Below are 26,998 nucleotides of genomic sequence, written 5' to 3' on the forward strand. Positions count from 1 at the left end.
CTCTCTAGAGATACAAGGTGGGGGACAGGTGGAAGGAATGTCATGGGCTATGTGTGGTGGGGACAGGGAAGTAGGGTTACAATATTTGGTTATATGAAAAAGAGGACAAAAAAATATTTTTTTGTCCTCTTAGGGTTGTCAGATTCTTCTCACTAGGTGAAGACCAAAAAAAAAAAAAGGTCTTTAGTCTTTAATGCAGAACATCGCAGTTCCGCATTAAAGACAAGACTTGCCAGCATCCCTATAAACCTACTGAAATCTATACAAAGCAAAATGTAATGGGGACAGAGGCACACATTCAGGAACAGATTTTAAACATTAATGTTATAAACTTAGATAGTTGGCAGAGCAACAGGTTTTATATTGGCATGCATTTTCTACAAGATATGAAATCTGAAACTGAAATGTCTATTTAGTAACTTCAGTCTCAATGATTTGTCAAAAAATAAATATTTTGACAAATAGACCAAAATTAAGAGGCAAAACAATCTGGACATTCTGTGAAAATCAGGCATTTGAGATGTATGCCTCATCATTAAATATACTCAAACCACACTAATTCTCTGACACAAACGTCAGGATTTATACATTCAATGTTGTCCACCCAGCTTAGACTTAAAAGTGAAATGCGTATTGTCACAAGTGAGCTGCAGAAATCAAGACTAGTTACAATTTCTTAAAAAAAGATTTTGTAACCAGCGCAAACACTGAGACACTGCACTAGGTTTGCAATCCAAATGACTCTCATTACAGAACAACGAGTAGAGTCCCATTTCATAGATTAAAAGGTGCAATGAAGTTTCAAAACATTTATGGATTTAACAAACAGTCGTAGTAAAGCCACGTTTTACAGGTATCAGACATAAGATACACCCATTTAACAACAATTGTGCAATCAATACGATACTGCACACAAACTGTTATTAAAGATCAGTTTTGCTATTTTAATAGGGTTGCCAGTTTTTTAACAGATTGCCTGTTATTAAAGATCAGTTATTTCCTGATGTCACATAACAATTTAGAAACTACTGCTTCAAGAACAAACAAAAAAAAAAGGTCTTTAGTCTTTAATGCGGAACATCGCAGTTCCGCTTTAAAGACAAGTATCTCCGTGTTTGGCGATTTTTAATTGGCCTGTATGCCAGTATATGAGACAATCAAAAACTCGCACAGCAGACCCTCTTCTGTTTAATGTGGAACATCAAGCAGTCCTGCATTGAACAGAGCTCCGTTTTATGATTTTTTTTTAATTGGCTCGTATACCAGTATACGAGCCAATCAAAAACTCACACAGCGGACCCTCTTCTGTTCAATGCAGAACATCAAGCAGTTCCGCATTGAACAGAGCTTCATTTTTCAATTTTTTTTGATTGGCTCATATACCAGTATACGAGCCAATCAAAAACTCGCACAGCGGACCCTCTTCTGTTCAATGCGGAACATCAAGCAGTTCCACATTGAATAGAGCTCCATTTTTCATTTTTTTTTTTATTGGCTCGTATACCGGTATACGAGCCAATCAAAAAAAACAAACAAACAAAGCAGACGAAAGAGGAAATAGGGGCATCTGGTTTTTGAAAATTCTGCGATTTGTCCAGGTTTTTGAAAAACCCGGACAAATTGCAGAATTTTCAAAAACCTCCCTGATGCCGGGACAGGAGCCCAAAAAGAGGACGTGTCCGGGGAAACCCAGATTTATGGTAACCCTACAGGGGAAGGAAGTTTTCACAGAACCTGTCAGCTAACAGGTTTGCTATGACCACAGGCTCAATGTATGTGGAATCATTAACTATTAGTTCGGCACAAATCTGGGTCTTACCTTTTAGGCTACAGATGTCACCAAAGAATGCCTTATGGCTGTCCTTACTTGAGGATGCTAATGTGGATTCATAGTTTGCTTTGGAGGACTTCAATTTACTCAGTCAATGGATGGGTAATTAAAATCACCCAGAACCATGGTGTTCGGAAGTATCTTGATGGAGTCCAGTAGATTCAAGTAGGCAGAGTGGATGTCTTGATTCATGGAGGGGTCCTGTAGCTGGCAATGACTTGAGTAGATGTCCTACCAACAGTTAGTTGCACCTGAAGTGTCTCTAGGGAATCATACTGCTTAACCAATCTGGAGGTGTATTTATCTTTAATGAGTATTGATACACTGCCAACTTTAGTTTTCATGCCTTCCATTCGTGGTCTGAATGTGTGGTAGAAGGTGTAACCCAGTGTGCCTGGGGTGCTCTCCACTGCGAAGAACCAGGTCTCTGTGACTGAACAGATGTCAGTATCTTCCAAGGTGAGGACTGCTTCCAGTGAGTGCAGTTTCATGCTAAGACTCCAAGTGTTTAGCAAACTAACTTTGAGGTTCTTTTTTGATGAAATGTTTACATTGGGAATTCTGTCCTTGACATATTGCTTAAAAAGGCACTATGGGTGTGGCAAGACCCTTTGCAGTAGTCGAAATCCCAGGGGTGACAAATGAAGACCATCTCTGGCAAAGCATTGAGGTCTATTGATCATGTCATCCCAGGCTGACAGAAACTGGATCCCCTTAGCATGATCTAATCTTCTTCTTTTCTGTGTTACTTATTCTGATGTGAAACTGCTACTTAACATAAATGGTATATTTTACTGTTTGCCTAAGCAAGAATGAAAAATGTAACAGGAATAAACTGCACAGTTTGCGTTTATGGGAAAAGGGTATGGTCTCCCCCTCAATCCCCACTGCCCCTTTTATTTTATTTTACACTATAATATGTGGCCAAGAGCCAGGCAGAGAGCTGTCATACAGACAACTGCAAAGTTTTTTTGTGCCCTCACCAGCAGACAGGCAATGAGGGTGTTTGTATGACCTAACTCCACCTCCTGGGTGGGCAAGATGAACTACGCATACCACTGCTGGGACTCATAATGCCTTCTCCTGCAAGTATATGCTCCTGTATCCTCACTAATGAAGACTGTTACTAGGTGATGGATTGGTGAGTTGAAGTTCCACTCCCAGGGTACAGATGACAAATCACTCCACCTACAAGGGATTGTGGCTGTAAACCCCACCCCCACACACACACCCAAGTATGGGCATGCCATTCCTCCTCTGCCAGCTCTTTCATAGTTTCATAGTACTAGGCTATCTGCCCTGGGGCATTTGTAAGCCTAGCCATAGTGATGTGGCTTTTGCCACCCCATGAAATGGTACAAAAATGTACAGAATAAATCTAGAATACTGTGCCTCTGTCTAGTAGTGACACAATGAAGGTCCCCTTATATAATAGAATTAGTTTACTGTGCCCCTGTCTAGCAGTGACACAGATGTGACCCCTGGGGTAAACTTACGATCTCCCATCCACTCATCAAGATTTCTCTTGAAGAGAGTCAGTGAGGGGCTCTGCCTAATACGAACTGGGATCCTGTTCCAAAGCATGGGAAGCCTCTGGGTTATGAATCTATCCCTCCAGCATGTCCTATTCATACTTGTGCCGGGGTTTAAGTCTTTAGCTCTCGTGGTCCTGATGGATTTGGATTTTTTGAGGTGGAGCATGTCCATCAGATCCTGATTGGACATGGCCTTGTACGTCAGGCAGAGATCACCTCTGAGCAGGCGGTATGCTACTGAATAGAGCTGAAGTTTCTTTAGTCTGGCAGAATAAGACATATGTTGGAGACCCTTGATCCTTTTGGTGAGGTACTTTTGTGGTCTCTCCAGCTGTTGCAAATGCCGGGTGAGGTACATACCAAATGGGGCATTGTACTCAATCATGGGTCTGATGAGGGAGGAATATAGGGGTACAATGACATCCTTGGATCTGGATGTGAATCCCTTCATGATGAGGTGTGCAAGGTAGAATGTTTTTCTAACCACTTTGGCAACGTGGGTGTCAAATGAGAGGTCGCTGTCTACTTGGGTCCCTAGGTCTCTGATTACTTTTTCCGTACTCAGTGGGTTGCTGTCTATGTGATAATTTGTGGGTACTTTGTTTTTTCCAAAAGGGATGACTATACATTTTTTGGCATTTAGTTTAAGGCCGTGACTACAGCACCAGTTGTCCGTTTCAGTGAGGCCTTTTTGTAGGATGTGTGTGTCTGCTGGTGTATCGACTATGGCGCCTAGTTTGCAGTCATCTGCGAACTTTGTCAGCTACAGCCCTCCCATGTTTGCTGTAACATCTGAGAAATAAATGCTGAACAAGAGGGGTCCCTGGACAGATCCCTGTGGGACACCACTTGTAACTGGCTTTGAGTCTGACATTGCTCCAGCTATTTTAACTTTATGGGTTCTGTCCTTTAGCCAGTTTGCAACCCATCTAGTGACATAAGGGTTTACTTTTAAGCTGTTTAGCTTATCTATGATGCCTGAGTGGGGTATTGTGTCGAAGGCCTTAGCCAAGTCCAGGTATGCTGTATGGACTGCTTTGCCCTCATCAATGGCTCTAGTGACTGTTTCGAAAAAGTCAGCCAGGTTTAAAAGGCAGGATCTGCCCTTTACAAAGCCGAACTGGGTGGGGTCAAGTGTCTGTAGGTCCCCTATGTCTCTGTTTATGAGTTCCATAATGATTCTTTCCATAGCTTTGAAGACCAGGCTAGTTAAGCTTATGGGGCGGTAGTTTCCAGGGTCTGTAGAGGCACCCCCCTTGTGGAGTGGGACCACTGTTGCTGCACGCCAGTGTTCAGGTACATATCCCGAAGTAAGGCTAAGGTTAAATAGCATTTTATGTGTGGGTTTAGCTCCTCTTGGAGTTCACGTAACACGCACCCCGGGATACCGTCAGGTCCCATTGATGCTGTGTTTTTTGCTTTGTTTAGGGCGGGTCTCACTTGGACATCTGAGATGACAGGGAGATTACATTCAGGTGGGATAAGTATTTCTTCTTTTGGGGGTGAAGGAGGGGAGAAATTTGCACTGAACCTGTCAGCCAGAATGTTAGCAATATCTGTGGGTTCAGTGTATTTTTTGTTGTTGTGAACCAACTCTGAGCATATCTGAGGGTTTCCGCCCAGGTTTCTAACATAGCTGAAGAAGGCTTTGTGGTTATCTTTAGTGTCCTTAGCGATTTTTCTCTCAAAGTTTGCCTTGGATGTTTTTATGAGAGAACGTAGTTTTCTGCTAATGTTGATCAGAGATGTCTTCCCTTCATGGGATTTCGCTCTGACGTGCAGTAGCTTCCTTCTTTTGTTATACAATTTGTTTATGGCTGAGGTCCACCAGACAAGATGCTTACATTTGATGGAGGGACTTGGATTTGTTTGGGATTGCATGATCCATGCATTCTTGGAGATGTCCATAGAAAGCATTTGTGAAGGATTCGGCATTGTGGGAAGTGGTATCCACTGGCACAGTGGGCTTAAAGGATACCATCTCAGCCTTAAGAAGAGTGAAGTCTGCTTTTGAGAAGTTTTTCACTGTGGTCTTTTGTGCTGGGGGTGGAGGTGGGATATGTATATCCAGGGTGATTAGTTTGTGGTCAGATCTCACTAGTGAGGGGTATACTTCCGGTGTGGAGCATTTTGTCCCCATGTTTGTGATGATCAGGTCTAGTATATTATCTCCCCTAGTGGGAGAGGTGACTAGTTGTTCCAGTGCATTTGAATTTATGAATTCCAGGAACCTTTGGGCTAGGGTATTAGGGCTAGAATAATGTACCCAATCTATGTTTGGGTAGTTGAAGTCTCCCAGTATGATGGTATTTTGTGATACATTCATATCCTCCAATGTCTTCAGGAAGGCTGAGTGGGGTTCTTGAGATTGGGAGGGTGGTCTGTAACATGCTACCAGTTGTATAGCAGTTTTGCCTATGGTTAGTTGCACCTGTATGGTCTCTGATGCTTCATGTGTTGCTACTAACCTGGAGGTGTGGGTGTCCTTTATGAATATGGACACTCCCCCTCCCTTTGTGGTTCGGCCCGGGTTTTAGGGCCGAAAAGCATGATATGAGGTATAGCCTGGTAGTGCTGGGGTGCTCTCAGGAGCCTTGAACCAGGTTTCAGTTACTGCACAGACGTCGATGTTCTTTCAAGCATCCAAGTCACTAATCAAACGCTGGGCTGCCTGGACAGAACTCAAGGCTTTATCTGTCTATGCCACCAGAGATGGCTAGATTCCATTATGTAATTCCACCCATATCTCTCAACCTCTTACAGCAAAAAATCTGGACAAAGCCATAAATAAAAGTGGGACAAAGGCCCCAAAATAGCGACAATTTTTAAATATTGCTCTTACAAACTTAGAAAGTTGATAGAATAACAGGTTTTGCATTAGCGTGAATTTTCTGAAGGATATAAAGTCTGAAACTCAAATGTCTGCCACTATTTTATAACTTCAGTCTTTAACAGCTTGCCACTAATTTGCCAGAAAAAAACACAATTTTATGAAAACAGACTAAAAATATGAGGCAAAAATCTGGACATTCTGTGAAAATATGTACACTTGAGAGGTATGTCCACTACATTATGCTGGAACTGACAATAAATACATGTGTAACTGGTGGAAACTAAAAAATAATCAATTCAGCAAAACAGAGGCAAGAAATAATATAATTTAGAATGAGTCAGCTAAATGTTTGGATGGCTAGAAGATGCTTCCACCACTTGGTCTTTTGTCTAACTGTTGCAGTACTATGCCTACCTTGGTAGCTCTCTTCAGAAGAAATGCAAGGAAAACAGCATAGCTGAATGAACTGACTGCTGCTGAGTCAGCACAACTTCTAACAGCAGCTACTTATATGAAGCTTCATGGCATGCTGTTGTATCATTATCAGTCATGCAAGGGTCAAGTGCAGCATGATTATTTGTAAATCTTAAAAAAAAAAAATTATGGAAAAAACAGCAAATGTTTGAGTAACTACTGAAAGTGACAGCAGATGGCACTATTGTCACACAATAAAGTGAACAAACACACCAGTAACAGTCCTGTCAAGCATAAATTCACTGAAGTGAGAGCAGGCCACTGCAAAGCACAGAAAGAACCAATCAATATGCACAGCTAAGCACTATGAGACAGACATCTTGTTATTTTTTTTAATTTCACAGGAATATTCATTCACAAGTACATCTTGATACAACAAGCGGACATGATAATGAGACTGAAAGTTCTACAGTTACAGCATACAAAGCCTTTTTGGCACAAGAAGTCAGTTCTGTTAACAAACTTCAGTGGGTATTAGTTTCAGGTGAGTTTTTTTTATATACATTTGTGGTTGCATGTTGATTAGAATTTTAAATCAAGATAAAATTTAAAACGCAAGTCCTGTATGCTAGGCTTGTTAATTTGCTGTACAAACTAAAAAGAGGTGCAGGTATGAAGATCAGATGTTCCCCATTCCCTTCTTTTAATTATTTTGAAAGAAGAGAAATGTGCACATTATTCACAAATAAAGCAGTACACTCTCATAGCCGTGACTTTTGTTCCCTTCCTGATGTTGGGAAGTTCATATCCCAGTGCCAGCTTTCAGGTATCTTTTTGACAAGAACACCAGTCTGACTCAATGCGCACTCACCAATCAGATATTATTCGCCCTTGGAAGAAGTTGAGGAAGGTCAGCTTACAGGTGAGAAAGAACACTGAGTGGGAGAGAGGCAAATATCGATTGTGAGAGGACTAGTAAAGTAGGGACTGAATTTAATTGCAACCATAGGCAAAGGCAAACTCTGCATGTGAAAAACAGTAAGAAAGTAAATATACAGAGATATAACTATGGACATAAATGTACACATACACCACAGAGAAAGAGAGAGAAAGTCATAATGAGGATACACAGTGATCATTGGGTACACAAACTGCCCCATCCCCACAAGTGCATTTTGGTACATTTTGGTACATTTTGATTTTGGGAACTTGTGTATTGAACTATAGTTGAGTTGAAAAGGTTGGACCAAGTGAAAAAGAACTATTTTCATGCTCATAGAATGCTGCTGTCATTTTTTTTTAATTTGTTAAATATGGGAGCATGTTTCCATTAGAGTGCCTTAAGTGCTCAATAAACAGTATTTCTGAGTGGATCTGGATTTCGGTTCTTCTTTATTCTGTGGATTATTAGTTGGTGTGTCTTTAGTCTTCTATCTTGTTAAATATGTTTGTCAAGTAAAGAAGAGAAGTATTGCTTATAATTTTTTGCTTGTTTACAAAAAAACAAGAGCTGTATTATTTTGGTATATCATCCATTTTTACAGATATCATTATGGAGAAAAAGTTCATACTCGTGATGTTCTCTTATATTGTTATATTTTAAAAGTGTAAAAAAATTGTTAAAATGATACACGCACATAAGTATATGACAGACATTCGAAGTATCAAAACTCTGCATGCTTGTCATACCGCTAACACAGTTTGAAGCAAAAAAGATTCAAATACACTACAGCACAAATCACAGAGTCAAAAAACCCCAGTAAAATCTATTGTTTTACAGGTAGGTAAACTACCATACTACTCCCCACGATTGCTTTGAATTACATATACCAACTCAGAGATCGCACTACAGTGGGGAAAGGGTAAATTCCCCCCACGCCCCCTGTGAATTACATATACCAACTCAGAAATTGCGCTACAGTGGGGAAAAGGCAGATTCCCCAAACACCACTGTACCACTGTCTCACACTGAAAAAAGCCAGTGCATGTGATCAGCTGATTTTCAATTGGCTGGGGCAGACAGACAGACAGATACAAAAGGCAGACAAAGACAAACAACAAAAGAGCAAGGGCTGGAATATACATAGACCTGATATACTGAAATCATACTCAAGCTAAATGCAAACAAATAGTATATTGGCATTTGGCAAAAAAAAAAAGCTGCTCCCATGTCATCTGTTATAAATGATACTCCTCTTCAGATGATGAGAGCATAACTGTGATTTGAGAAGTGAGCACTATTAACTGCTCAAATAGATGGTAAGAAATATTATTTATGTCTCCTTAAAGCTGTATATGGCCAAGTATACTACAGTGCTTGTGATTGCTTCTTTTTTGCTGTTCCTATGTCCTTAGATTTCACTAGCTGTACACAGCAATGATTTTGTAAACTGCAAGAATTTTAAAAGACATGTCTTGCAAAGGATAATTTTGACAGAAGAGGTGGGGGGTATACATTTGTTTTAGAAACATCCAAATCTTATTGGCAGTTGCATTTTAATTCTGTGGTAAAACAAGGTTAAATTATTGAATATATTTTTGAAATATTAGGAAGTAATACTTTTGTTAGTTTGATATTGTTAGTTCATGCTGATAATTTTTAATGTGATTGTTGATGAAAGCAAGTCTCACCAATCAAATTGGCTTATTTGTTCATGTGATTTTAACAGATAAGTACATGATTGACAGTCATGATTGTCTGAAGAAGTTTTAGCCTAATTTGTAACAAAAGCACTTATCCTACTCTATTTTTTATTCTTTAAATTAAGTTGCCCATACCTGAATGTTCTCATATATATAATAATCATTATTATTATTATAATACAACAGTGGCTTATTACTATTCAAAAACAAGCATGCTGATTGGACAGTCCAAACAGCGTGCCCATTGTAAATTTAGCATATAACAAAAGAAAAAAGTCCAGCCGCTGAAGTACCATTGAGCAGCCAGACTTTCTATTGGTATATGCTGAAGGCCAGAACAAAATATGAGAAAAATCAGGTGCAGTCTGCAAAACTAAAGAATCAGAAAACTACCTGACTTTCCTTGTATTTCTGCACTGCTCCTTGGAAACATTTAGCAATTAAAAAACATAGAAAAAACAGCAATGGAGATTCTTTCTTCTGTGTTGCTTCTCCTGTAACGTACTGTGCAAGTGTAATAACATAAGTCCCATACGCATGTGCTGTACAGCAGTAGATGAGGAAGAACACAAAGAAACACTACAGCTCTGTTATTTAAGAAAGGTAATCACTTTCTTCCTTAAATAATGTCATTGTGTAATAGCACTAGCGCACTCCTAGATGTGGGTATCCCTTGTGACCAAATCACGCCAACCATGGGTAAATCCTGTAATACCCACACGCAGTCATAGATTATTGCTAAATTATTTATTTTTTATGTCATGTTATGTTATGCTGTGTTATGTTATATTATGTGTTACGCATTTTCTTTCCTGGTCAAAGATTTCATCAATTGTTTGATGACGAATACCAGTGTTCCGTCAAGCCTTGGTTGGCCAAACCCCATACAAAGTCAGAGTTTCTAGTAACTTTTACTAGAGCTTAAAGCCCCACATAATCCTCATAGGGACTTGATTATACTGGCTAGTTGTCATTCAAACAACTAAAAATATTACAATATAAAAATAAATTAAATGTATAAAAGTACAATAAAAGATAAGCGTCCTCTATATTCTATTCTTTGGAATATTGAGGGATGGTAGCTTTACTGTTACACAAATATCCATTGTTATGATAAGTATGCTTACATTCAACTGTGCAATTTTCTTTAGGAAGACTCACTGTAAAATTAAGTCATAACATAGTATTTGGATACTCCTGAGAATAGAACAATTATGTAGTACCCTGTAGCCCCTGTAGTACAGCTATACCAAGACCTGTCATACCAAGGGCTCTACATCCAATTTATTGTATTTTTTAAAGTAAAGTTGATTTGTTTAATATATAGTTTAAATCCCAAGGTTAACATATCTGCTTGGAAGTCATGCCAAAATAAAACTTGAGGAATGTCTTGACAGGAGGATGAGCTGCTCTCTGTGGAATGATGGTCAGACAAACAGAAACTGCAAAAACATGAACCCTGATTGATGAATGAGCCAACCAGAAGGCCAATAGTAGGTTAAGTAGATGCCTAGGAATGGGACAGTGTGAGAGATGCCGATCATGTGACATAGCCCAAAAATGACTTTTAGCCACAACTTTATGTAAGATTTTGTTGTGTTAAGTCTTTTAGCTTCCTTTAAAACATTTCACAACTTGTGTGCCACTATTCAGATTCAAAACTGTATCCTCAATGCTGATGGGATGTAGTACCTTGTCCTCTTTTTATGTCAGCAAGAACCTTAGTACAGGTAATGGCCATGGTAGAAAAGAAATCAATCTCATTAGCATAGAATTCCATGGTGGTCTTGGCCAAAAGGAAGCTATTAGTATAAAAATGAACAAAGGAAAATGAGATAAGGCACACATCAAGCAATGAATCTACTGAAAGGGAAAAGTGTCTGTCCTCCAAACTGTCTGTGTCATGAAGCATAAGAAAGCATAAGGATTTGAGACAGTTATAATGAGTGGTAAACAGATCCACTTCTGTAGGACCCCCATATCATTATAATTTATTAAAACAATTATTAGATCTAGTTTTACTCAAGGACCACATATTTTCTTCTCAAGGATCTGCAGCTTGTAGTAGCTGAATATTTTGCTTCACAGCCCATTCCTAATCAGACCTGTATCTTTCCAAAGCTAAAGAAGTTTGGGTCCTCCTTGTTGTTTATATACCACATTGCCATAGGTAGTATTGTCTGCTGTTGATTTAAAGGCATCCTAGTTGAAACTTGTCCCGGGAGGTTGTCAGCATCCTGTATACTGCTCTTATCTCCTTCGTCTTGATTTAAAATAGTTTTTTCTGCTGAGAGCAGGCTGTCTTGGACTGATGCTGCTGATGTGGGCTTCCCAAGGTATATTCTAAACAGTCTGCAGTCAGAATTTCAGCTTTGGATGGTGGAAGTAATGCCATTCCTATGTATAAGTAGTCCATCTCAGCTTACCATATGACTTCCCTCTTTTATACACTCTGGGACAAGAATCATCATATCTAGAGAATCTGTAGGTCAGTTTTGAATGATTTTGAGATATCATTGTGTTTTCCTCATAAGTTACTTTGCCTTGGAAATTAGAACATTGCAAAAAGTCACATATTCCAAAGACAAAAGAAACTGTCTTGCTATGATGGCTTGTTGTGAGAGAATTGTATTGAGACTTCAGTTGACCCAAATTAGAAACAATTCCATTAGTACTGAATTAAAAGTTACTGACAGTGAGGGAGTCTCAGATATCCTGTAATTCACTGCTGTCCCCAGAAGCCTGAAGAGTGCAGTGGTCTGATTTGATGTGCTGTTTCAATAGTTTCTTGGTGTTCACCACTTTCAAATAATCATATAGACAGGGAAAATAACTATGTTTTTCTTTATGAGGTCTACAAAAACTAGAGCAAAGCATTTGGTAGATATTCCAGGGGTTGTAAATAAACCAATTGGCAGAGTGGAAAACTGGCTACGACAATGAGTTACCTTGAATGTTGGGTATTTTCTGTAAGGTCTCATTGGAATGTGAAGATATAAGTATGTCAGTGCAGCTATGTAAATGCTCCATTATGCAGAAGTAATGCCGTCTTGACTGGCTTTGCATATATGGCCTCATGCAGATCTGGAAAGTTTAAAACTGGACTTGAGGTATTGTTCTTTTTTGGGACCATCAATAGTCTGGAATGAAAACCTTGGTCTCTTTGACTGAAATACATGCATCAGATTGTTTTCTTTATGAGGATCTCATACATCACCTGAAAGGCTAAATGTACTTGATTAGAAAGAGAGAGAGTGATCCTAGAGGGGACCAGATGCCCCTGTGGTTTCTGAAAAAGTTATGTTGCATAAACTTGTTTATCTGCTTGTAACACCCATCTGCTTGTGCTTGTCTGGAACCAGCCAAAAAGATGACTCTAAATCTTACACCTAAGGGGTACTGGGAAGAGTAAGGGCTAAAGGAGTATAAGCATTATTTTGAAGCTATTTTAATGTACCTTTCCTTTCTGGGTAAATCTGAGTTGTAGTTTTATCTTTCCTTAAACTGTATCTCTTGATAAAGTTGCTGTTAAGAAGTTGATTTCTTACAAAATGATGTATTACTTATAATGAAAGTCTTTTGAAACTGAGGGATAATAGGTCAATATATTTTTTAAACAAGGAGTTTATCTTTCTCAGTCAATGATAATGCCATCTGTTAGTTGACCAAACAAATTCAGAAGTCTTGATTTCACATCCTAGTTACATTAGTGTTCGAAGCCAGGCTAGTCTCAAAACTACGTCTGACATACCAGCTCTTGCTGAAGTATCCACAGTACCAATTACATATTTCCTAGTAGGCATAACTATTTTGCCTGCTTTTGCAGTTAATCTGTGTTGTATTCCTAACATTACTGTTAAGAATAGACTACGTTTTCCTGAATTTGGTCTAAGATGGAACTCTGATAAGAAACCGTGTGAGACAATTTAAGCAGTCTGTCTACTAGGACACTGGATGAACAAACAATTTCACCACGAACAGTTCTGCCATATTTATGTAGTAACCTGGAATCCTAATCAAATGGAAAAGATGCCAGAGGAGTAGTTTTCCTGCTTTGGTTTGTTGCCAGTAGACAGGCAGTCACATCATCAGCCTTAGGAGGATAACAAAAATCCTGACCGTAGAAATGTATACGTTCTATCAATGTCTTTAGGTGTTGGAGGCAGTGATTCCGGACACTAACTAGTGGCCTTTACAATGCCTGTAAAAGTGTAGCAAAGTTTAAAAACTGTCCACTTCACATCGGGAAGTCTTACTATCTCCCTATATCTTCTTTCTGAGGAGAGAGATTACTGATAAGCCAGACAAAACATTCTCCCATAAAATTAATTAAAAAAGTGTGCTCCGATGAATCGCCTGAAATCCGGGAAGAAGAATTTTCCTTAAAAGAATCTTTTGAAGGAGAACGAATCTGCCTCATACAGAAATGCTTCTCTTTACCATTGTAATTTGGAAAAGCAGTTTTTTCCTCTTATTTTCTAACTCTCAACTGTCCAGATTTTAGCAGAATGTCCACATTTTAGCCTCATATTTTTGTCCTGTTCCTCCTCATAAAATTTGTGGTTTTCTGGCAAATCTCTGAGGATTGATGTTACTAAATAATGACAGACATTTTAGTTTCAGATTTCATATCCTTCAGAAAATGTATGATGGCAGAAGTCCTTCCATTCTAGCAATGTTCTGAAATTATAATATTTAAAATCTGTGCCTATATTGGGTCCTTTGTTCCCTCTCCCCCTTCCCATTATTTTTGGCTTTATCCAGATTTCTTGTGCTACGAGTTTGAGAGGTCTGTCTTCAACCTTTACACATACTTGCAAAGGTTTACTTTTCTGAGTTCTATGAGTTATACCTATAAACTTATATCAGCACAAAAAAGGTTAATATTTAGGCCTCTGTCATTTTAATAAAGGTTGTTCCCGTAAATTGAAATACTTCCTTGTAAATACCTTTATAGTTTAAGGAAATTGCAGTAAGACAGGACTTAAACAGGATGTAGCTGTGGGGGACCTAGCTTACGGAAACCCTCCAGAAGTACTAGGCTCAGCCTCTAGTGAATGCCTTTTAAACAGAAATGATCATAGCGGATCATAGAGAATCAAACAGGATGCCAATCAAGGTATCATGGAAGGTGCTGCTAAGGTTTTTCTTTTACCAGCAATGAGGCTAATGAAGAGAATTTGTATGCTTTAGAGAATTAGTTCATATCCCTATTTTGGTCAATATACGAACAGCAGTGGCTTCTTAAGGAAATTAAACTGAAACGGATGGATCTTAATTACTTTTGCTTTTTACTTTGATGATTCACCATCACTAGTCTGCACATTATCCCTTTTGTCATGTTTCTTATCAGTCTCTCCAGTACACATTCTTTAAAATTAGGGAATAAAGTGAAAGATTGATATGAGTACAGTTACTTGTGGTTAGAAAATGGACAGCAGCCTACCAGAAACACAAGGAAATAAATTAATATGAGTTTAACTGAAGATCTTTAGGGAAAACAGTAAACATTATGTCTCTAATGAACAGAGGCAACCTGCAAATGGTTGATCTCCTAGGCCCCTACTTGTAAACATTTCATCTCCCATTATACATTTTACTTATCAAGGGTATCAGAACTTGTCAGAAATTTGGGGTGCATGGCTAGTCTTAAAAAGGCCCTTGTGGTCGTTAGCCTAGTAAACCTACGAACCTATAAACAGTCAAAGTACAAAGTACTACACAGACAAAAAGTACTTTGACATTAAGGCAGGATCTGAAGTACGTAAACAGCAAGAAGAACTGAAGAAAGCTCATAGCAATACGGTCTTTTAGAGGAACCTCACTCACCAACTAAAATCCAGTGCAATACTAGAGTGACATCAGCTTTGGTCTTGATAGAAGCATGGACAAGCTGATGAAATTTCTGGCCCAGGAAAGAACAAACTTAAAGCTGGTAAAACCAAAATGCTATGATATACATTTGAGTGGAGAAGACCTCAACCTGTGATTCTATTGCTATGAGGGCCACATTCTGCTGGAGTGTTAACTTCTACAATCTGTTATGCTATGATTTTTAGTACATGTACTGAACTTCCTTTTCTGGTTCTATTACCTAATTTACTGCATGGACAACTGCTATAGTACTGATGTGCCTCCCCTGGTGTATCCCAATCCACCTTTCTGCATCCTTTATGCAGTGCAGGGTATAGTTTTTGCCCCTTTGCCGTATAGCACTCAAGCTCGTCAGCTGTACCAGCCATCATGGGGTTCTACTATCTGTCCTCAGTCCCATTCCCTTCCTGGCAGGGACACACCTTATCTTCTCATGCGTCATTGTTCATGTTTTATGCATATTACCCAGAATGCTAGAAAAATGAACACCTTGGTGATCTGTTCCAGTTCTCTGTATACTAGTCTTCCTTCGGTAAGCAGTCATATTGCATCAGGCTTCCAGGAATATTCAGTAAAGCCAGTCTTCATATTCATTTGATCCTAATCCAGGACAATAGACATGTCTAATTTCAACCCACACCTGAACAATCAGGAACAAAATTATAATGTATCCCTGAGCAATTCATCTGCAAGGAGCACAAAGCACAATAATTCTAACAGTACTTTCAAATGGCACATGCACACTGTTTTTGCAGTTACTCATATGTATGTATGTATGTATGTGTGCATGTATGTGTATACACACACACATATGTATATACTTGTAAGCAACAAAGCTGCTGATTGATCAAGCTAAACAAATCAGAAAAACAGAACCATGTACTGTAGACAATTTCAAGTGAGACTTCAAAGTAATCAAGCACTTATAACTTAATTAATCAAAACTTCTTATATTAGGTCTGAAGAAGTGTTATGTTTTGAAACACAAAAGCACTCTTCTATCAATTTAATTGTTGTTTTTCATATTGGCACATCCAAATGTATACAAGTATTAAAGTGCATGGGGGCTGCTGTCTCAGTAAATGCCTTCTTTTTTAAAAGCTTAGTCATCCTAAGATATTAGCTTTTCCAACACCAAAAAGCATTTTTTTTTGTTTTGCTCTTTTTTTATGTTTTTCTGTCTCATTAATTTGGATAGTTATCACTATCAGAGTGCACTGAAATATGCAGTACAGAAGTTCACTGCTGAATGCAAACAGCTGTGATGAAAATCAGCACTTCATGTTCAAAAGGTATGGTTGTCACCCATAAAAAGGTAGACTCCTCTTTACAGATAAGGAGAGCCATATCTATAAATGTTTTAGTATAAGACATGGGGCAAAGCCAAAAATAATGGGAGGGACAAAGCCCCAAAACTAGGGACAGATTTCAACATTTCTCTTATAAATTTAGAAAGTTGTTAGAATAACAAGTTTTGCATTAGTGTGCAGTTTTATTCATTTAAGCTTTGGTTACTTATGTATTTTTATAGCATTTTGTTTCATTTTAAGTTTTTTTTTTGTTCTTTTTGGAGTTTTAAGAGGTCTTGGCTAGGGTCAGTTGGAAAATAATTCCTTTGTAGACATTGAATCATACCCAGTTAATTAGTGGCAGGAGCTTAGAAATAGCATTCCTCATTTAACTACAAATATTTAATGGCATCTTTGTTTAGCTGTAGTGCTTGTTTGACTTGTTCTTTGCTTGACTATTACTGATCTCTGTCTGCATTTCATTTTGGATTGGAGCTATTCATTTAAGGTTTTGATATTTCTATTGTTTGTCTTTTATTTATACTACATTTTGTTTTGTTTTAAGTTTGTTTGGTCTTTTTGGACTTTTAAGAGATCTTGGCTAGGGTCAGGTAGAAAAGAATTATTTTGCAGACAGTGAATAACATCCAACTAATTAGTGGGAGAAACTGAGAAATAGCATTCCTCATTTAAGTACAGATATTTAGTGGCATCTTTATTTAGCTGTAGTGCTTGTTTGACTTGTTGTTCTCTGCCTATTAATGATCTCTACATTTGATTTTTTTTCCCACCTACCCATCCTGCTACTGTTGTGCTTTTAAGGTTGATGACTTTTAAGTTTCCCACCACTACTATACATCTGATTTTGGACACTCCTCCCAGTTTCAGCTCATCAGCTCATTCTACTGTGCACTGATAGATCAACTGGGAAAGCCCCCCCCCCCAGTCTGTTTCCTACCATCCAACTTACTAAAAAAATGCACTTTATTCACCTGCTTTTGCTGTATTTGTGCTTCTTCCTGCTTTAAAGTATTCACTTGCATTTATTCTGCTGAATTTATTATTGCTTGTTAGTAGCTTGATTGCATTGCAATTGTTATTCAAAGCCTCTTACTTCTGGTTTAAGCACCTGGGCTCCAAACTAGTTATCTTACATAAGGAAGATTTGTGGTCTACACTCTTAGAACAGAGGACGTAGCTTACTACCTTCTGAGTTGGGAATTTCTGGTTGAAAGCTTATTGTGAACAGCATAAAACAAACTTTAACCATCATGACCAGAATGTGCAAAACTTTTAATACAAAAACAATAAAGGCTAATAAAAGAAGGTAAGCACTTTCACTGCTAATAGTCCCTTCTTCAGACCATACAACATTGATGAAATTGCTTCAGTTCTTAAAATACAAACTAACCACTCAAAAAACAAAACAAGTCATATGTCTCCTACTAGAGATGAGGTAACTGAGCTCATTCATAGAACTCCATTCATAAAAACTTCATTCCTTAAGAGGTAGCCAATAAAATCAATGTCTCTAGCCACGTGCTCGCAAGACTGGTTTGATAGACAAAGTGTCATTCAAACCAAGAGGCAAATCAGCTTTAAGTAAAATGATCCATCTGAGCTCAGTACATTCCATAATATTTTTAATGTTACCAACTCTCATGGTTCATTCAATAATTTCTAAAACAGTAAATTTAAAACAATGTGCATGGCCAAAGTCAATAGCATGTCTAGCTAAAGCATTAGTGGATTTTTTATGCCGAATGTCACCTATATGTTCTAGAACTCTCCTTTCAACATTTGTTGGTTTTTCCAACATAAAAGCTATTGCAGGCTTGGCACATTTAAACATTTGCAATCAGCATAAAAATCAAAATAAATATGATAATTCAGAGAAGGGTGTTCAATGGAGCTCATAACCCAAATATATTTGCATGCTTGACAAGATCTGCATGGAAAAGTGCCAGTGTGATCAAAGTGGACAGATCTAACACATTTAGATCATTTGTTACATAATTCTTGTTTTAATGATTTGTTGTTATGAAAAGAAAACTTGAGTGCAGGTCCCAATGCCTTCTTGATCACATAGTCAGTCTTAAGCACTGGTCAATTCTTCTTTATGATCTCACATATCACTCCTACATTACTGGAATATGTATCACTCCTACATTACTGGAATATGTAAGCACAATGTGAGGGGTGGCAGTATGTCTAACAGACGAACAGGATATAGCTTCATTATGTTCTTTGAAGTACGGTTGTGCAGTGGTATCCCTCATCAGGTGTACCTCAGTAGCCGCTCTGAGTACTTCTGTATGTGAATAACCTCTTGACGTAAAACAATCAGACATCTGATCCAAAGCTTCATCAGCACTGCTATCCTTGCTGTGAAACCTCCATGTTCTAAAAAGCTGTCCCTTCAATACATTCCAAGTTAAATGTTTAGGATGCAGACTTGTCTTGTGTAAGATGTTATTTCTCTTACATGGCTTTTTGTAAATCTTAATCTCTACTCTGCCAAATGCATCCTTCACAATAGGAACATCTAAGAATTCAATGGAGTCCTTAGAGTAGTGATGAGTAAATTTTAAAAAAGTTGTTGTAGTATGTAAATACTCAATGAAGGATACGAGGCTGTCAGACGTACCTCTCCATACTAAAAATATGTTATCCACAAAATGTCTATAGTAACTAATATTATCAATAAAAGGATTATTAGAATAAATATTCTCGTATCCCCATTGTGCTAAAACTAGATTCACATAGGATTTGACACAAACTGTGCCCATTGCTACCCCAACACACTGCAGATAAAATTCATCTTCAAAAGTAAACACATTATTCTCCAGAATAAGTTCAAAAAGCATACATGTCAGCATCACTTTGTTTGTGGAGAAATCGCTGCTTCTAGACAAAAACGTTCTAATGCATTCAATACCAAAATCATTTGGTGTACCTGTAAATAATGTATTTATGTCAAGGGTAACAAGAAGGAATTGTTTAATATCCTCCAAGTCTTTATATCATGCATACATGTCTCATAAAAAGAATAGGGCACAGTGTTCTTTCCATAAAAATAGATAAAGATTCAGTCATCCAGCCTCTAGTAGAGACAATTGGCCTCATGGGGGGCATTAAAATTTTTATGTACATTAGGTAAACTGCATAAAGTAGGTACAACTGGATGCTCAATAGAAAAATACTTGTACATATCTAAGGAGATTAACCTAGTCATATGTAACTCATAGACATAAAATTCAACTTTATTAATCAAAATTTCCACTTGGTGCCTCTGGAGAGGCATATATGTAGTGGCATCCTCTAACATTTCATGCATTTTAGTTAAATAATGCTGTTTTTCCATAAGGACAATACCCCCACCTTTGTCTGCTGGGTGAATTTCTACACATGGATTCTCAAATAGTATCCTTAATGCATCATATTCACCTGGAGTCATATTAAAAAAAAGAGCTTTGTTCTCATGTGCAAAACTTTGACATAAGTCATTCTCATAAAGATTGATGAATACATCAATCAAGGCTCCAAACCAGTTATTTTACATTAAGAAGGTTTGTGGTCTACATTCTTGTGGCAGGAGAGGATAGCATACACCCTTCTTAGCTGGGAATTGCTGCTTGAAGGCTTATTGTGCCTGTTATTCTAAAAGTGTCTTAGTTCTGGTTTAAGCACTTGGGCTCCAAACCAGTTATTTTACATTAAGGTTTGTGATGTACACTGATGTGGGAGGAGAGGGTAGCTTCCACCCTTCTGAATTGGAAATTGCTGGTATAATCTTATTGTGCCTGTTATTCTAAGTGTCTTTGTTCTGGTTTAAGCACTTGGGTGCCAAACTAGTTGTTTTATTTTAGAAAGGCTTGTGGTCTACACTTTTTTTAACTACTTGAGCATCTAGTTTGCACATAGTTGAGTGTTGCTCATCAGGTTCCTTGTCTTATTGACCTATTCAATATTTAAATATCCCTAATTCCCCCTAGTAGATCAGTAGCCATGGATATGTACTTCCCAACTCTCTTTGTGGCCAGTCTGATTGAGTTGGGTATTCTGTAGCAATTGCCTCATGTATACTGACAACCCACTTATACTTAAAAAAACAGATAAAGTATGCAAGAGGTGTAGATATACTTTAATGCTGGAGGTGAAACTCTCTCATACAACCAAAACTTATCCAGTAGAGGTTGTCACTGAAACTTTCACCATACCAACTACACAGGGTAAAGACCCTACACATAAAACTTCTTATGCTGAGGCACTTACAGGTAACCTTCTTAAAAGACTAAGACCTCCTGCACAGTACACAGCCAAATTTCCTGGTCATTGGTAATTCTATAGTGAGGCACACTGATGTCGCCTCACCAGACTAAGTAAGGAGAGAGTCATGGTTAGCTGCCTTTCTAGGCTAGGATCCATCAAGTCACAAAGATACTCAGGTCATGGAACCACAGGTACCAGTATGACTCTGTCATAGTCCATGTGGGTGTTAATGACCTGTGACATACCTCCCTTGACTATATGAAGCAAAACATGATCGAGCTCATTGATTATGTGTCTCAGGCAGGTATAAGCTTAGCAGTGAGCACTATACTACCTTCTCCAAGGATGATGGCACTTTACCAACAAAAAATGATTGATTTTAACAATTGGCTTAGCTTCTGGTGTTAGCCCAAGGGGATACAATATTTGACGCCAGGGAGGGCATGATTGAAAGACCACACTGCTTTACCAGGGATGGTCTGCACTTATCCTCTCTAGGCTTTTGGATATTGGCAAATACCTTTTCCACCCATGTAGTGCCTTTTTTAGGCAATAACAAACCTCCTAATTTTACTGAATCTATGAAAGAACATCTGAAGGTGGTACTGCTCAATGCTAGAAGTCTTAACAAGAAACTCCAACCCCTGCAAGCCTTCCTCTCCCTGGAGAGTGTAGACATCTGTGTAGCAATGGAGACATGGTTTAAAGTCATGAAGAGTACTTCAGCAATGTAAGGTTATAATACCTTTCACACCTTTAAACTAGCTATTGGACAGGAGGGAAATAAAGGTGGAGGCATCTCAGTCTATATTAAAACCAACCTCACGTCCAGACTAGTTAAAGTGCATGACTCACTGGAACTCATACATGTGCAACCTGTAGGTCCTCCTCCATGTCCCAGGAAACCCATACTACCAATCTCAATTTGCTAGAGTCCCTCACTGTTCAATTCAATGTGATATTCATGGGGTATCTCAACTACCCCTCTTCATATTGGGAATCCTATCCACTTCTAATGCACAAGCCCAGCAATTCCCAAACTTTGTTAAAACCAACATCCTGGAACAGTTGGTCCGTTCTCCTACCAGGGGTACAAACATCCTTGACCTTGTACTCATGAAAATGGGGAGCCAATGTTCCTCACTCAATGTAATGCCTTTGCTTGTCAGATCTGACCATAAGGCAGTACTGCTTGAAATAAAAATTAAATGCAGGAATCCAGCAAAACCAAAACCTTTAGGAACTATTCCAAGGCTAACCTCTCCCTACTAAGTGATACTTTGGCTAAATTCCAAGCAGTCCAAAACTCAGTAAACACTACATTATATACTGAGCTATTTACAAAATCTCTGTACTGCCATATTGATAGATGTATAGAGCGAGCTGTACCCAAATGTATTAAGAATAAGAAAAACTCAAAAGACAAGCCAACCCTGTTGAGTCACAATATCAATCTGTCATACAACAAACAAAAAAAATCTTAGCTAAGCATAGGAGGAACAAAGCCATACAGACTAAAAGCCTAATGACCAATCTAAACAGGCAGCTAAGAGGGTTAATTAATACTTCTAAGACTAAATTTGAAGATAAAATAGATTCTCAGGCAATGAGTAACCACACAGCTTTCTACAGCTATGTCTGTAACCTCAGGGAAAATACACAGCAATGCACAGAACTTATTGTAAATGGCATCACCTACCCTGAACCGAAGGGCATTGCCAACCTTTCGGCTGACAGGTTCATCTCAAAATTTTCCCCAACTCTCCCTCCTGATAGTCCAAAGGAAATGCTGCATACCACAATCCCCTCCAACCATTACTAGGGAACAGGTCATTTATGCACTTTGCAATGCCAAAATCACTGCATCGATGGGCCTCTATAACATCCCAGGATGTTTAATAAATACACAAAACATGGTCTCTCTGAACCACTTGAATCATTTTTCAACTGGAGCCTACAGTCAGGTTTTCTGCCCAAAGAATGGAAGATGGCTATAGTCATTCCCCTGCACAAAGGAGGTCCAACCACTTATCTGCGTAACTACAAGTTCATAAATCTTACCAGTCTGATATGTAAAGCCATGGAAAGAATCATCATGAACATTATAAATGAGTACATACTGTAGGTAACCTGCAAATGCTGGACCCATCACAGTTTAGCTTTGTTGGAGGAAGGTCATGCCTATTAAATCTGGTGGGCTTCTTTTGAGAGGGTCACCAAATCATTGAATGAAGGCAAAAATGTGCACACAGCTTACCTTGACCTGGCCAAGGCTTTTGATACAATATCCCACTCAGGCATTATTGACTAGCTCACTAATGTAGGTATGAACCCTTTTATCACCCCCTGGATAGCCAACTGGCTCAATGATAGGACCCACTAGGTCAAAATAGGTGAGGCCACCTCCAGCAAGAGGCCAGTCACTAGTGAAGTCCCCCAGGGCTCAGTACTGGGCCTGCTAATTTTTGCATCTGTTTCTCTGAAATGAAAGAACATGCTGAATGTTTATGTCCAACTAAGTCTGGGGGTTATCATCAACTTCTCTGCAGACACTAGTATTCTTCAAGAAGGTCTATTGCTGACTAACAAATGTTGCCAAAGCCATAGACTTAAACTCAATGTTAAGAAATGCATAATTGTACACTTTGGAAAGTCAACCATCCTGGCTATTTACCATGTTGATAGCACGCCCCTAAGAGTTGACCCAGTGGTCAGGGATCTGGGTATGCATTTTGACAGTACATACCTCTCAACTGTAAAGATTTTTGCAGAATGTCCAGATTTTTACCTCATATTTTTGGTCTGTTCCTCATAAAATTTGTGATTTTCTGGATTTTTGTGGCAAATCAGTGAGGACAGAATTCACTGAATAATGACATGGTAACACAAGACCTTTCATTATAGTAACTTACTAAGTTTATAAGAGAAGTATTTAAAATTTGCCCATATTTTTGAGGGTTTATCCCCCCATTATTTTTGGCTTTGTCCAGATTTTTTATGCTAAGCGGTTGAGATCTATACCTTCGACCACTATGTGGCCACATTGATGAGGAAATCCTTTTATGTTGCTCAACGTATAAGTAAGGGCATAGCATCTAGGTCCAAAGAGGCATTATCCCACTGTAATCTGCCCTCATCAGACCAAACATTGAGTAAAATGCTCCCTTCGGTATGTACCTGACCAGGTATATGCAGCAACTAGAGTGACGTCAGAGGTTCCTTACAAAAAGAATACAAGGTGCAACAAACATGCCTTATGCAAAGTGCCTTAAAGCCCTTTCCCTCTACTCAGTCTCCTATATACTGCAGAGGGGTGATCTCTGCCTGGCTTCCAAGGCATCCACAAACCTCACACTTATGACTATCCTGCATATTTGTAAGTCAAAGAGTACCAGAAATACAAGGTCCATGGACTTGAATTTTGTCTGTGACATAAACAGAACATGCTGGAGAAACAGATATATGTCCCTGAGCCTGCCCCTTCTATGGAACAGGCTTCCCATCCATGTGAAGTTGAGTTTGTCAATTATCCAGTTTAAGTGCAAGCTAGACCAATGGATGGAGAATAGAAAATTTACAACAGAAGGAAGAAACTGTTGCAAAAGAGAGTAAAATCCCATGAGTGGAGGAGCTCCCTGGTCAGCCTCAGTAAGACGCTGAGATCCCTTATAAGATCCTCCAAAGCTAGCTACGAAAACAAAATTGCCACTAATTCCAAGGACAACCACAAAGCATTCTATAGCTATGCCAAGAATCTCAATGGCAACACCCAGATCTGCTCTGAGTTACAGCACAAAGGCACGAAAATGACAGAACCAACTGATATTGACAACATCCTGGCAGATAGGTTCAGTGCTAACTTTACCCCACCTCACCCCCTAAAGGGCCCATATCTATACAGGAAGAATGCAGAGTCCCTGTAATCACAACTACGCAGGTAAAAGCTGCACTCTCTAAAGCCAAAAACACAGCATCCATGGGACCGGACAACATCCTAGGCTGCATTTTACATGAACTTCAGAACGAACTGGCTCCCCACTTAAGCACCATGTTCAATAATAGCCTCGCATCAGGCTTTGTGCCCACTGAATGGCGCACAGCAACAGTTATCCCACTCCACAAAGGGGGAGCCACCACTGATCCCGGGAACTATTGACCTATTAGCCTGATGAGCCTGGTCTGCAAGACCATGGAACGCATCATCATGGAACTCATAAACAAAGACATTGGTAACCTCCAAACTCTGGATCCCACCCAGTTCGGGTTTGTGAAAGGCAGATCATGCCTCCTGAACCTGATCAACTTCTTTGAGGCAGTCACCAAAGCTGTAGATGAGGGTAAGGTGGTTCACACAGTCTATCTTGACCTTGCCAAGGCTTTCGACAATATCCCCCATTATGGAATTATAGCTAAACTCACTAAACTAAGTATAAATCCCTATGTCACAAGATGGGTTGCCAACTGGCTCACTGACAGAACCCACACTGTAAAAGTTGCAGACTCCAAATCTGACCTCAAAGCAGTGACAAGTGGAGTACCACAGGGTTCCGTCCTAGGACCTCTCCTGTTTGGTATCTACTTCTCTGAAGTACAGGCTAACACAGAAGGCCTCTGGCTAATGAAGTTCGCAGATGACTGCAAACTAGGAGCCATAATCAAGTCCCCAAATAATGTGGACATCCTACAAAAGGGCCTCGCTGAGACAGATGCCTGGTGTAAGAGCCATGGTCTCAAGCTCGATGCCAAAATGTGCAGTGTCATCCCCTTTGGTAAAAACTCTATACCCATGAACTACCACATAGGCAGCAATCTACTTAACACCGAATGTGTGATAAGAGACCTTGGGACCCAGGTGGACAGTAGTCTCTCCTGTGATAGTCACATCACCACAGTAGTCAGGAAGTCCTTCTACGTGGCACACCTCATCATAAAAGGGTTCTCATCCAGGAAAAATGAGGTCATTGTTCCCCTCTACTCGACACTCATTAGACCCATTATAGAGTACAACGCCCCTTTTGGAATGTACCTCACAAGACATCTGCAGCAGCTGGAAAGGCCACAGAAGTACCTCACAAAGAGGATTACTGGCCTCAAACAAATGCCCTACATTGACTGCCATAAAAAACTCCAGCTTTACTCCGTAGCATATCACCTACTCCGAGGTGATCTCTGCCTAACATATAAAGCTATGTCAAACCCAGAGCTGTTGGACATGCTACACCTAAAGAAATCCCAATCCCTCCGAGCTACATGCTCTAGGGACCTAAACCTTGTCACCACAATAAAAAGGACATGCTGGAGGGATAGATTCCTGTCCCAGAGACTTCCCATACTCTGGAATAGGCTACGCATCTATGTCAAGCAAAGTTCTTCATTAGCACTCTTCAAGAAAAATCTTGATGAGTGGATGGGAAATAGGAAATACACCCCGGGGATCACTTCTGTGTCTCTGCTTGACAGCGGCACAGGAAAATAACTTTCTTGGGTGGTGTAAACCAGGGAACCTTGTTGGCTAGGCTTATGTAGACCCTTGAGCCGATAGCCTAGTACCTACCTATGAACCTACACCGGCCCTGGCACCCTTATGGACAGAGTTAGCTTATAAATGCCTGGCCCTCATTGTCCTATTTGGATACAGGACATCATTATTCCTTTGAGAAAACTTGGCTAGGCTTAGAAACCCCTCTCCCCTAAACGGGTCATTAGCCTAGTAACAATCAATGAATTTATGAAGTCAGAAACTCAAATGTATGTGATTATGTAGTTACTGCAGTCCTCAATGATTTGCCAGAAAACCACAAATCTTTATGAGGAATGGACAAACATTGTGATGAAAAAACTGGACACTATGAAATTCTGGACAGTAGAGGGGTATGAAAGCATGCCCTGCGTGTAGACATTTAAGTATCTGGGGGACTTGTTCACAAATTAAAGTAGAGGGGTTTAGGAACTTGGCCAGCAGAAATAGGTCTAGTGGCAGAAGTACCAGAGGTGTTGTACTGGACTTTAATAGTGAAGCAAGAGCAAAGTCATAGGATGACAGTATTAGTTTAATAACCATTCGGTGTCACTAACCTCACCAGTGGTCACAAGCTTTGGGTAGCGTATAAATGCATGAGATCACAGAAATAAGTGGTGGAAATAAGTTGCCTTCACAGGGCTACATTCTCTTTTACAGAATAAACTCCCCGACAGTCTGAGAAAATCTCTGAGTAAAACCAATACTGCTTTAGTCATCAAGGGCCAACTGAGATGATTTAGATAATTAGCAAAGGTGCTCCTGGGTATCTCCTGTGGGAGGTAACAC

The 26,998-nt window shown here is 39.3% G+C and overlaps 1 protein-coding gene across 1 annotated transcript in view; it reads left to right on the forward strand.

The window, feature by feature from the left end:
- Nucleotides 1–6,955: 6,955 nt before the first annotated feature.
- Nucleotides 6,956–26,998, forward strand: part of ZMYND11 (zinc finger MYND-type containing 11) — a 1,778,022-nt gene continuing 1,757,979 nt past the window's right edge. The window contains exon 1 of the mRNA XM_044064681.1: nucleotides 6,956–7,157. The gene's annotated coding sequence lies outside the window, so the exon portion shown is untranslated. The remainder of the gene's footprint in view (nucleotides 7,158–26,998) is intronic.

This window comes from Protopterus annectens, chromosome 3.part0 (genome assembly GCF_019279795.1).
Source record: "Protopterus annectens isolate FY-2018-M chromosome 3.part0, PAN1.0, whole genome shotgun sequence".
In the NCBI taxonomy this organism is placed as follows: Eukaryota; Metazoa; Chordata; order Ceratodontiformes; family Protopteridae; genus Protopterus; species Protopterus annectens.